The sequence below is a fragment of the Anabrus simplex genome, chromosome 1 (genome assembly GCF_040414725.1).
Source record: "Anabrus simplex isolate iqAnaSimp1 chromosome 1, ASM4041472v1, whole genome shotgun sequence".
Taxonomy (NCBI): domain Eukaryota; kingdom Metazoa; phylum Arthropoda; class Insecta; order Orthoptera; family Tettigoniidae; genus Anabrus; species Anabrus simplex.
Window position 1 is genome coordinate 1,152,616,378 of NC_090265.1, and position 14,162 is coordinate 1,152,630,539.

The 14,162-nt window shown below is 40.0% G+C and overlaps 1 protein-coding gene across 1 annotated transcript in view; it reads right to left on the bottom strand.

Annotated features, from left to right (window-relative positions):
- The window catches only part of dysf (dysfusion), a 612,128-nt gene that overhangs the window by 304,819 nt on the left and 293,147 nt on the right, over positions 1–14,162 (bottom strand). The window lies entirely within an intron of this gene.

A 14,162-nucleotide genomic window follows, 5' to 3' on the forward strand; every position in this document is an offset into this window, starting at 1 on the left:
AATTTGATAACAATATATAGGAAACATAACAAATGAATAAAAAAATCTGGTATATATAAATAACAACTGTCCAAATCAAAAATCGAGAAAGTGTTCGTAGCCAAGTGGTCGTAGGTTAAGATGGCGGGAAACCACTTAACACTGACATATTTTTTTTTTTTTTTTTTTTTGCTAGGGGCTTTACGTCGCACCGACACAGATAGGTCTTATGGCGACGATGGGATGGGAAAGGCCTAGGAGTTGGAAGGAAGCGGCCGTGGCCTTAATTAAGGTACAGCCCCAGCATTTGCCTGGTGTGAAAATGGGAAACCACGGAAAACCATCTTCAGGGCTGCCGATAGTGGGATTCGAACCTACTATCTCCCGGATGCAAGCTCACAGCCGCGCGCCTCTACGCGCACGGCCAACTCGCCCGGTCTGACATATTTTAAGAGATTATTTATTCTCCTTTAAAATATACCTTTATTTGATTCTATGCCAAGGTTATGTCTCTTATTGATATTCTTAAAGTGGGGGTTGCTTTTTTCAAAGAATGCTCTACATGATAAAGATCATGTGCTATGATTTCTTTGTCCGATGTAAAGCTCAAAGAATCAAAGAACCTATCTTTTACTTGTAATTCTCACCTTATATATTTTCATATTTATCTTCATAAGAGGCCGCCACTCTTATGAAGAGCCTTATAAGGTTTCTCTCATCGTTGTTCTAGCAGAGAGTTTGAAGCGAGGTTAGGAAGAAAAATGGCGGAATGAAGTCTCGTTAGCTGCAAGTGCTATCAGTGGAAGAGCGACAACTCATGAGCACATAAAGTACAGATGCAGCTGGCACAGGTGGTTTCATTAGTCCGTGAACGTGGGAAGGAAGTGTGCTGTATTAACATATGAGGCGCCACTTCATTATGCGCATTGACCTGCACATCAGATTAGAAAGCTGCAGTAATACAACCAGTCTAGCCTCGTGTAGCCCTGTCATTACATCTTAAATGTCACCACTTTCACGTTTTGCTAACTATATATTATTTGCTTAAAAAATTAAAATGTTCAAGATTACTGCCCGGAATATAGGCATAACATAATACCGGGTTAATAATAATAATAGTAATAATAATAATAATGACGTCGTCATAAGACCTATCTATGTCGGTGCCACGCAAGGCAAATCGTATAATAATAATAATAATAATAATAATAATAATAATAATAATAATAATAATAATAATAATAATAATAATAATAATAATAATAACAATAATTTGCTGGCTTTCCAACACACTCACCAAGGAAATGTTGGTAGGCTATATTTATTTAAGAGGGAGACACGCCTTTATGAGTCGAAATGTTGTATATTTTTGAAAATATATATAGAGTATACTGTACTTTCATTTTTAATTTGGTGAAGAGAGAATAATCTCATTCTAAAATATATGTTTGTAAATGTCCTCGTATGTCATTTGTTACGTCCCACTCTGTTATGTTTGTAACTTTAATTTTTACTCAAACAATATACTCTAGAATATTTTCTTAGACACAAGCAATTTAACTTAATTAAATAATGAGTTTTGTAACAATTAGAAGAATTAGTGTGATAGGTAACGATTAAGAAAAACATTCTTTCTGAAGAAATATCTTAAAGATTCCAAAGTCCTCGTCTTGCTGGCATTTTTCGAATTACCTGGGGTCGGCACTTTGTATGGATTAAGTCCAGTTTTACGACCGGGTGTCCTTCCTGACGCCAACCCTATGTCGAGGGATGTGTTGAATCAATATGACGTGTTTCGTTAGTGTCTGTATGTAAATGAAGATATATTAAAATGAACACAAGCACCCAGACTCCGAGCTAGACGAATTAACCCTACTAAAATCCCCCACCCCTCTAGGAATAGAACCCGGGGTCCTCTAAACTGAAGGCCACTACGCTCACCATTTAGCGAAGAAGCCGAACCTTGGAGATTCTAGAGTATGTTATTGACATGTCTTTAAATTCATTCCAACATAAGAATCATGTAAATACTCCAATAAATGTAGTATTCATAGTGCAAACCCTATTTAGCTGCAAACAATTAATACATAAATTCGATACAAATTTTACAAGTATTACAGGGGTACAATAATAATTTATTATTATTATTATTATTATTATTATTATTATTATTATTATTATTATTATTATTAATTTTCTGACTTTCCAACACGCTCACCGAGGAAATGTTGGTAGAGTATATTCATTTAAGGGGGATGCATGGCTTTATGGGTCGAAATGTTGTATTTTTGAAAATACATGTAAGAGTATAGCGTACTTTCGTTTCTAAATTGGTGAAGAAATAATAATCTCAAAAATATGTGTTTATAAACGTCCTCGTATGTCAACTGCTACGTCCCACTCTGTCATGTCTGTAGCTCCTTTCCGAAACTTTAATTTTTACTCGAGGTTTATTTATCAAAATTCAAAAGATATTGAAGATATTGAAGATATTTGTATTTCGAACAACATGCTCTAAACTGTTTTCTGCGGCACAAGCAATTTAACTTAAGGAATTAATGAGTTTTGTAAACGAGAAGAATATTAGTGTGATAGGTAACGATTAAGAAAACCATTATTTCTGAATGAGTGACTGACAACTCAGCTTAGGGGTCGAACCTTATACTCGTAGATTCTAGAGTGTGTTAATGGCATCATGTCTATAAATTCATACCTACATAAGAATCATGCACTTATTCAAAAAATTGTAGCATTCTTAGTGCAAACCCTATTCAGCTGCAATTAATACGCTAATTTGATACAGATTTTACGAGTAATTACTGGGCTTCTAAACATTGTGAATCGTAATGTAGTATGTTAAGCATACTAAAAAAGATAAGTTCTCGTTTAAGTCCTGGTCCAGATATTGCACAAGTGTTCCGCAGAATGGCAGGTTATCAGGAAGTTTCTATTCGCTCAGACACACGGTGCGGGTGATCAATTATAATGCCTCTCAAACTCATAACTAAGAAAATGCCTTCCCCAAGCAAGTGTTGATGTGAGATGCTGTCTGACCACTGTTGTTGACAGTACGATGGCTCATTTAAGTTCTTGACCACAAAGACACACAATAAGATTGGCATCAATCTTCCAACATACCTACTCGATCAAGATAACGTTTTTGTTGTTAGAGCAGTTGAACTCTTGTCTCACTAAGCTATTTCACAACTGGGGATGACTTCCACTGTGTTGAATTTTCACACTAAAAGGAATCGAATTGTGTACAAAATTTGAACACGTTACTTCGAGGCAGTATTCAAAGGAGACAAATTCGAGCTCGTCGATTCTAGACCATTGCCACTTTCGGAAGCTGGCCAAGTGTGCTATTTCTCATTTCTTCCAGCAACATGTAGAGATGATATCATCATCATCATCATCATCTGTTTACCCTCCAGGTTCGGTTTTTCCCTCGGACTTAGCGAGGGATCCCACCTCTACCGCCTCAAGGGCAGTGTCCTGGAGCTTCAGACTCTTGGTCGGGGATACAACTGGGGAGTATGACCAGTACCTCGCCCAGGCGGCCTCACCTGCTATGCTGAACAGGGACCTTGTGGAGGGATGGGAAGATTGGAAGGGATAGGCAAGGAAGAGGGAAGGAAGCGGCCGTGGCCTTAAGTTAGGTACCATCCCGGCATTCGCCTGGAGGAGAAGTGGGAAACCACGGAAAACCACTTCCAGGATGGCTGAGGTGGGAATCGAACCCACCTCTACTCAGTTGACCTCCCGAGGCTGAGTGGACCCCGTTCCAGCCCTCGTACCACTTTTCAAATGTCGTGGCAGAGCCGGGAATTGAACCCGGGCCTCCGGGGGTGGCAGCTAATCACGCTAACCACTACACCACAGAGGCGGACAGAGATGATATCATGGAACAAATTCCAGGATTTTTATTCTATTTCAATGGCATTAGCAGTGACAATTCGTTAATCGAGTAAATATTTAAAGAAGTTGTAATAATAGAAATGCAAATGACAGCATATTTAGTGATTTATATTTCCGAAAAGATGGAAGTAAGGTACTTCCCTTGACTAAAGAAATGATGTACCTTGGAATATTACTACTGTCAAAGGCTTTGACTGACTCTTTCTCTACAAAATTCTAAATCGTAACTACCATGTATACTTTCTCACTATTCACGCTTGCCTCATGACTTCAACATGGCAGTAAGTAGTTCGTATCTTTAATCACCATCTCTCACTGAAATCGGTTGTTCCCATAGCGCTAAGTTTGAATCCAGAATTAGACATGCCACAGGGCAACGACTGCTTAATTATGTATGATGTGACTTCGGAAAAATATCTAGTTATTTTTTTCTTCGTGAGTTAAATATTTCATTATTATCCCACTCTAATGATTTAGCATGGGTCCGACTTATTGGCTGAATGGTCAGCGCTGAGGCCTTCAGTTCAGAGGGTCCCGGGTTCGATTCCCGGCCGGGTCGGGCATTTTAATCACCTTTGATTAATTCTTCTGGCCCTGGGACTGGGTGTTTGTGTTTGTTCCAACATTTTCCTCGTCATCATCAGACAACACACTACACTACCAACCGCCACAAGAACATGCAATAGTGATTACATCCCTCCATATAGGGTTGGTGCCAGGAAGGGCATCCGGCCGTAAAACAGGGACAAATCCACATTGTGCTACACCAAAGGTGTAGGAAAAGCGGTAGAAGAAGAAGAAAAATGATTTAGCATGGACATCTCTCTTGCGGATATAAAGAAATCAACATTTGATTCAATCGAAGTTAGAACTCCGAGACTAACGTTTGATAAATCTCACAACTTTTTCAGTATGTCGCGGGAACTTTACAACGAGCTATAAAACAGAGCGCACGTGTGAGAAAGGATAGAGAAATTAAAATTTTATATGAGATGAAAGCTAAATAAAGAGTGAAATACCTCTGAAACAAGATTATTCACATTTCGTTACATATTCCCGGAATTAACAGTCACATTCACATTAGACAAATATTCTTGATTCACAACCAAGGACAATTTTAAAATGGACGTGTTTTCCTGTAAAACTGATTTCTTGTGCTTCATGACTGAAACAAATATTTCACACAAATATTTCACATAAATACTGCATGTGGGAACGAATTTACACACAACGTAACATTACAGAAGTCTCGGCCAGCTCTACTCCTCGACCTCATTCTCCTATCCTTTCCTCGCACACTCCTAACATTTGACACATTCGTACCCAGCAGACCCAGGCACACGCACCTGTGTTGTGATAAACATACAGGTTACAAGTGTTGGCCGACCCTAATCTGAGCATCCAACAGCATCTTCTGCAATGTAAATTTTATTACAAATTCCGTTTGCAGGAGTTTTAAAGCAAGCCATATTATAACAAAGACATTCCTAACGTTGTCCATTTCCAACGATATGACGGTTCACAATAAAAAGCAATGATTTTAAACTCAGGAGTTTATAAAGAGAGAAGGTGAGAACATACTGAAAGTAGAGACTGCCCCGAGAAAAGGCAGTTTAAGTCCTTTGTACTTTGGGATAACATCTTTTTTGAATCGGTTTCCTGTAAGTCTGAGAACAGCATTATAAGGCGTACACTTTTATTCCTAGGAATGCAGAAAATACCCTTATTTTTCATTGCTTATCACTCAATTTTAATTTCGAGAAAAGTGTTAAATGCAATTTCAATGAAGTATGAGCTTTATCTCATAAATTTCAATTCAAATTTTGTAGTTGGCCTGTATTACATAATAGCGTCACGAAAGACATCCAGCCATGTCACAGAAGGCAACCGCAACGCAACTGATGTGATAGGAAATAATAAATCACTGCTGCTTATAAGCACAAACCTGTGAATTCTGTGAATGAAATATAGAATATAACTACTTTAAGACATCTTTTTCTTCTTTTTTCAAGTTGCTTTACGTCGCACCGAGACGGATACGTCTTATGGCGACGATGGGATAGGAAAGGGGTCGCAGTGGGAAGGAAGCGGCCGTGGCCTTAATTAAGGTGCAGCCCCAGCATTTTCCGGTGTGGAAATGGGAAACCACGGAAAACCCTCTTCAGGGCTTCCGACAGTACGGTTCGAATCCACTATCTCCCGAATGCAAGTCCAAGCTGCGCGCCCCTAATCGCAAGGCCAAACTAGCTCGGTGATCTAAAAATATCACTGACATAATAATAATAATAATAATAATAATAATAATAATAATAATAATAATAATAATAATAATAATAAAAACATGAAATAGACTTTTGGGCTTATGCTGTGTCAAGAAAATAAGGCGAAATTCTTTACGTTTCGCAGAGAACTGTGCTCTGCGTCATCCGAAGAAAATCTCGACTGGCCACGAGAAAATACACCTTATTTCCTTGACACGGTATAAGCCCAAAAGCCTACATCATGTGTATAAGCACGGGCCGTGAAAGCATCAATGGCAATAATCATAAAGTTTGTTAATATTACTTTAACTGCTGATCTCGTTACCATCAGTGATGTAAACGCATTTCATGTAAGATTCTTGTGCCAATATAACGTACAAAACACGCTAAGAAATAATAATTGAATCTGGCAACATATGCTTCTTAGCTACCATTGAAGTATACACTGTAGGTTTCAAATTGCTGTAACAGTCTTTCGCTTCCAATTTCTTTTTATTATCAGAAAATTCTCCTCACACAATGATTGCCCGCCCTCTCGTTAGCTCTGTTCTACTAAACCATCAACATTTTCTGTGTACCAGAACACTGTAGCACTAATTGCAGGGGTTGTGTAGTTACGATCAAACATCTTGCTGAAGGAGACCTTGGTTCTTTATTTCGCTAATCTCCAATCCTCTTAAATCTCAAAGGCCTTGGAAATAACGAAATTGCTCTGTTGAAAAATACGATTATTTTTTGCCTTGAACTGTTAGGAGGCTCTCAATGCAGACAATTTCTCAAGAGGTCAGGGTTCAGTCTATCTAAATACGGGAAAAAAGAACGGAGGAATAAGTAACAGGTCTGTTCCTATTTCAAAATATTTTCATAATTGCTTGATACTCTCGTTACGAAAAATTACTTTTATGCGCGTGGGAGCAGAGAACTTCGATGATTTCTGTTGTTCTGATTGGTGCTTCTCTTTGTAAGAAACCAGGGAACAGCTGCACTACTCTTTGCAGATTTATACCTTAATGATGCTTGTTGTTTAAAGGGGCCTAACATCGAGGTCATCGGCCCGATTTATACCTTTGTCATTATTCTGTACATTTGGATATTAATCATCTTCAATAAAATTGGGAAACTGTTTGAACGCTCAGTGCAAATACACACAGGTTCTTTTCATGACACTTCTGAATAAATAATAATAATAATAATAATAATAATAAGAAGAAGAAGAAGAAGAAGAAGAAGAAGAAGAACCGCATGACCTCAGTTTCCGGGTGTAGACATTTTGATCTGATACAATTTAGGCTGCGTACATGCCAATTTTGACATTCTGTTTTATTATCTCTTTTTCTCCTCTCTCCCTTTCCCTTCTTTCCTTCTCTCTTCTCTTATCCGATACTCTTTCCCTTCCTTCCTCCTACGGTCTATTCTGCTCTATTCTGCTCATGTTCCGCCTATCCTTCAATGTTGATCACCTTAGGAGATATAGTTGAATCTGGCGTTTCAGTACTCTTATGCTGATCTGCTGGAGACAATGTTAATAGGAGTCATTCTGAAGAATATTAGAAGAACGTAATACTAGGAGAAATGATTTAGTAACAAAATGCAAGGAAATACAGTAAAACTGAACTAGCGTAGGGATAAAAGGAAGAGATCGGCAGATTGATGACTCAAACACAATACAAAAGTACTCGCTCGTTACGGCAGGCCGGAACTACTCCCGTGTGCAGCTGACTTATGCAAGCCTCTTATAGATAGCGCTCTACATGGACTCGAAGATGAGCACATATATTTACCTCGGTACACGGTGTTTCGTAAGTTACAATCACATAGTTGAGGTTACCCAGACAGGGCGTGGGAACCCCGCCACAGCGCTCTAGAACGCTAGGCTGACCCACATCGAGCAGAGCTACGGCCGTGCTGCTCGGAGAAGTACCTTCTCAGTGTACATCCGACTCTCGGGCCGAGACTGGCGGGGGAGTGAAAGCATTATGTTCGTTCATTGAAACCCCTCCATCGATGTTCCTATCAGCAATAACTACACTTTCATTATTACGCATTTCACTCTGCAAGCCTTTGTGAATAAAGCAACTACCTTATCAATCCTCATGTCGGTAAATTTAAGAGCTCGTAAGAGAACTCCAGAGGGACAACATTCTGGCACGTCGGTAACTCCAAACACTGTGCTTCCGACATTCTGTTACTATGATGCTGTAATCATTGATGCAATTAATGAACACATTAGGAGGATACAACGAACCATGAATTCCTGCATCAGATTTATATTTTCCTTACACTATTAACGCACATTTCACACTTTATTGCGAGCAACTTTCCCGCCTGAATTCTGAAGAACTGAGAAATCTTCGTATAACCGTATCGGTGTTCAGATCCCTAACTGAGAGATCTCGCTACTAGCTGCCCTGAATTTTTTTCTGATCTTTCCTCTTTTCATCAGCACAATACAGGATCTGTTACCACTCTTGCCATTCCATTTAGCTGCCTATAATCGCTCATTTATTGCGACTTGAACTAGATTATGGAACTCTGTTCCAAATAACATCCGCAGCATGAACTCTTTACTGTCATACAAGTCTTCTTACAGAAAGTATCTCTTAGATGCATAAACCTACACCGAGCTCGATAGCTGCGGTCGCTGAAGTGCGGTCAGTATCCAGAAATGGGGAGATAGTGGGTACGAACCCCACTGTCGGCAGCCCTGAAGATGGTTTTCCGTGGTTTCCCATTTTCACATCAGGCAAATGCTGGGGCTGTACCTTAATTACGGCCACGGCCGCTTCCTTCCCATTCCTAGGCCTTTCCTGTCCCATCGTCGCCAAAAGACCTATCTGTGTCGACGTAAAGCAAATAGTATAAACCTACGGCGGAATCGTAATGATGAATGATCATGTATATGTAAATTATATAATTCTTCTTCTACCGCTTATTCCACACCTTGTGGGGTCGCGGGTGCGAATTGTGTCGCACATGTGGATTTAGCCCTGCTTTACATTCGGATGCCCTGCCTGACGCCAACTCTATATAAATTGATGTAGTTACTATTGCATATTTCTGTGGTTGCTGGTAATGCAGTTTTTTCTCTGAATATGAAGATGAGAGTGTTGGAAAAAGACACAAACAACCAGTCCAGAATTAATCACAGGCGATTAAATTCCCCGATCTGGCCGGGAATAGAACCCAGGACGCTGACCATTCAGACAAGGAGTCGGACTGTGAAATTATATAATAAATTTTCATTAATCTCCGTATATTACACATTTGACTAATGATATGTACATATTAGTTCAAAGCGGTTCTTATGTCGCGTATAGTTTGTATTAGATTACTACTCAAATTAGTTTTTATATTTTATTTTTCCATGGGGTGAGAGAGATTTATTAAATAATAATATTATTGTCTTTTATTTTGCAGGGGGAGTAGGGGAGGAATATTAATCACGTTCTCAGCTGTAGATGGAAATGAATGATTAATTTGTAGAGAGTCGCTCAGTATCTGTATTGCTATTATTTCTATTTCGCAGAATGGAACTTTCAAATTTTGTAGTAGGGCCGCTGTCTGACGAGGGAGACTACCTCTTGCTCCGAGTAACAGGCCTTTGCCAACCACCGATAGGTATTGGTACTTTGCTTACAGGTAAGGCAAGAAAACCTACAAACTGTTTTCCAGTCAATGACCCGGTCGGGGGGGGGGGGGGATAAATGAAGCCCCAAACTTGCGGCGAGGTTAGGAATTATGCCGGCTACCGAGGCCTGTCGCACTCCTCTGGGGCAATGATTAATGACTGACAGATGAAGTGAAATGATAGTGGAGAGTGTTGGAATGAAAGATGACAGGGAAAACCGGAGTATGCGGAGAAAAACCTGTCCCGCCTCTGCCTCGTCCAGCACAAATCTCACATTGACTGACCGGAATTTGAACCACGGTATCCAGCGGTGAGAGGCAGGCGCGCTGTCGCCTGAGCCAGGGAGGCTCACAGGTAAGGTAAGAATGGTACATAAATAGCTTGTTTTTCTAGGTTCACATCCTCAGCCTGATTCGAGTCTCTTTCGAAGCGAATCATGGGATCTAAGACCATTCCTTTACTGTCCTTTCTGCTGATGGCTATGATGTACAATAATGTGGTAAGGTGTAAAAGAGAACCATATGTCCTAATCGCCACTACTATGGATAAGTGAACAGTCTAATAAAGAAAGAAAGAAAGAAAGAAAGAAAGAAAGAAAGAAAGAAAGGAAAGAAGAAAGACAGTTAGTGGGACGAAGAATCAATAACATCATTTTAGAAGTATTCGAGCTCATCAGGTGTCTTGAAATTACCGGCAGTTCGTCACTTGGATAGCCACAATTTTTCAAGACGCTAGCGGCTAGAGTGCCACTGAAACATTACTACAAGCGTCGTTTGCAGCACAATGCTGTGAGAGTGCACTAGGGAAGATATGTACCCCAACTTGTATAAACCCCTGCCTTTACCTTTTACATAAATAAATTAAGGGTCTATAATTTAATTTCACCTTTTGCAAATATTTAAGTATTGAGGCATTTAGGCCTTTTCAGTAGTGACATTTTAACATTATTATTATTATTATTATTATTATTATTATTATTATTATTATTATTCCATTACCCTTCACTAACTCCTGGAATGAAAATGTTAATTGATCCAATCTTACAGTTATCCACTTCCAGTGCCTCTCAGAATTCCTCACGGTGATTCTAACAGTTAATGCTCATATGGCGATTGACTTTAATGAAATACATGTATTTTCCTTACTGCCTGGTTCACGTCCACTAACATACCATAGGTTTCTCGGCAACGCTGGGACGGGAAAGGGCTAGGACTGAGAACGACGTAGTTGTGATTTTAATTAAGGTACAGCCCCGGCATTTAGAGGTGTGGGAATGAGGATCGAACACACCATACCAAGCTTAAGGCTATACGACGCGTACCAAGTAGCCAACTTTCTCAGGGGAATAATGCAATATGATAGAATCATACAATACGTAGTCTATGTTATTGAAAAATGGACATGGGGAGTAAACTGCGGAAACTTATTAGGCCTACAACCCTATGTTCTTCAACTTGCAGATAAGGAAATCATAGATATATAGGTATACTAAATACAGAAATGGCCTTATGTGCAAGAAAACATATTGCAGACCTCCTCAAGATGATCTAGTGTCCTCTTACATCATAGAGCAGGCAGATGACAGGGTATGATCAAGAAGCAATAACTTGTGATTTATGAGGATATCAATGTCACGGTGATCCCAGTACCTTACAGTGGACTTTACCGAGTGTTAACGTAAGCCATCTCCGATCAGAGCCTGTTCGATCCCAGATCACTTCAGTATTACCTGAAAGTGCTCAGAAACGTCAACCCCATGTCGGTAGGTAGAGTGGTTAGCTCCATACCCAACCACCCGTGCTGACCCCAAAGATTTGGGAAAAACGCCTGGAAGAAGACGATCCAGGTTAAACCACATGTCAAGCAGCCGAATGTCCCGAAGGTTTGACTAAATATTTCTAGGGTACTCAAAACCAAGAAATGGGGTTTAGGTTAATATCGTATAAAGCCGCAAGAATGATTTATTTTGAGCTTCTTTTATTCAGATTGTGGATGAACACTAGTTGCAAAGTTTATGAAGGATTGGGCTAGGAATTGATCTGGTACTATTTTCTGGTGTAGGCTGAGTGAACCCCATGGTCATATGCCTCCAGAAGTGGAAGTATTGTTCCCAAATTTTCCGACTCTGATGGAGAATAGAACCCACGCCATTGCTGTTGAACCGAGCATGCCTTTACTGCCTCGGCTAGGCAGCTCCCATTTATACGGGTATAAGCATACGCCTTCTTCGATTGACTTTCGGTTCAAACTGGCGATATAGCGAAATTACCGTAACTGAAAATGGTTTTAGGGCTTGAGATGTCAAAGATGACCTGGTACCATCCTGAGGTACGGTGGAGAACAGGTTAGTCCCAAAAAAACCTTCCAAAAAAATGTCACTAACGCATTTCACCCGGAAGATTTCTCAGGAGATACAGATCTAGTATGCAGGGCAGGAAGGGACATTACAGTTTTATCACCGCTACACGTATAGCACATAACGATAGCATTAGTGATTACTTCTCTGCACATTGATCGCTTTCAATACAGTTCACAACATGCCCTGAATAAAAGACCGACTTCTCATCTGAGATGATCATGGAAAATACATACAAGGTGCAAAGAAATTGTGATCACAGCGTTCCTAGCCTACAACATCAACAATACATCACGAAAGATAACATTTTTTGTATTAAGATAAAGTTTGGTTAATAGTCTGAACCAGTGTTTTTCTGCTTTTTGATAGGAATATATCTATTCTTTCGATTCGAGGTAAGGTTGACAGTATAAAAACGACACGTGGAACTTATCTACACGCTGTGGTCAGCGTTTTACATCCTCTGAAATTATCAACCTCGAGGTGACATAAACCATCGTGTGGAAAACATAATTATGCACGAGCCAACATGACAATCTTAACCGATTATAGAGCGAGGGAGGAAAAACAGAATGGCGGCGTTTTGTTTTATTATCGGCTGTAACTTTGAAATGAATGGATGTATCTCAGTGATAGAGGCGTCATTTGAAATGGAGAGGAAGAGTTCCTTAACTTGTAATATACTGTTGTGCAGAAAAATGTGAAACAAAGCGAATGGTGTGCATGTAAAATGAAAGTTGGAGACAGAATTCCAAAATGTCGAAGATTGTCGCTCAAAAAGCCAATATGAAATGTACTCAAGTTGTTTTACGTCGAACCGACACAGGTAGGTCTTACGGCGACGAGTGGGAAGGAAGTGGCGATGGCCTTAATTAAGACACAGCCCCAGCATTTGCCTGGTGTGAAATGGGAAACCACGGAAAACCATCTTCAGGGCTGCCAACAGTGGGATCGAACCCACTATCTCCCAAACGCAACCTCGCAGCTGCGCGCCCCTGATCGCACGACCAACTCTCTCTGTTATACGAAATTGATGAAAGAGTATCAGGATGATAATCAATCGATTGATGTGCCTAAGAGCAATGTTCGACTTTAAAGCCGAGTGTCAGAACGGACAAGACGCGCAGGGCGCGAGCAAGTGGAGTGTTTCTGCGTCTCTTTTACCTGATATTGTCATTAAAAGTCATTGTAAAGTACAAGAGAAAATTTACGATACGATTTCTTAGCCTAAAAATAATGTAGAACGTTGTAGAATGTACCTAAGCGCGGTGCTATGCTCGGAGTCGACGAGGGCGTTTCTGCTATAGTCATCTGCCAAGAAGTCGCAGCTAGTACGTCTACGGGACTGATGGATATGATCAGAGTGCTAATGTGGATCTTTCAGAGGACTTCTTTGTTACGAAAAACAGCAACAAAATCGATAACCTCGATTCCTTCAAAACGAAAGGGTTGTTCGCATTCATGAAGAATAATTTTCACTTTAGATTCGGTGGTTGAGTGCACGACCACTCTCGGACTTAACAGTGCTTGTCTTGATCTTACATTTGTGCGAAGCGTTACTGTGTAAACTTCGTCGTGTGTGTCATATTTCTCACATTATAGCCCCGTCCTTCATTAACTAGTGTTCAGCCACAATCTGAATAAAAGAAAAAGTAGCATTTTATTTCACCAGACCACATAGACGTCTTTACGCCTAAAATTCTTGTGGCTTTATGCGATACAGCCTAAACCCCATTTATTGGTCTCGAGGAACCCTAGAAATATTTAGTCAAACATATAGGATATTTGGCTGCTTGGCATGTGGTTTGACCTGGATCGTCTTCTTCCAGGCCTTTTTCAATACAGTTTAGAACATGCCATGAATAAAAGACCGACTTCTCATCTGAGATGATCATGGAAAATACATACAAGGTGCAAGGAAATGGTGATCACAGCGTTCCTAGCCTACAACATTGTGGTCAGTCCATATGCCCTTCCTGACGTTAACCCTATGTGAAGGGATGAAATCACTCATGCGTGT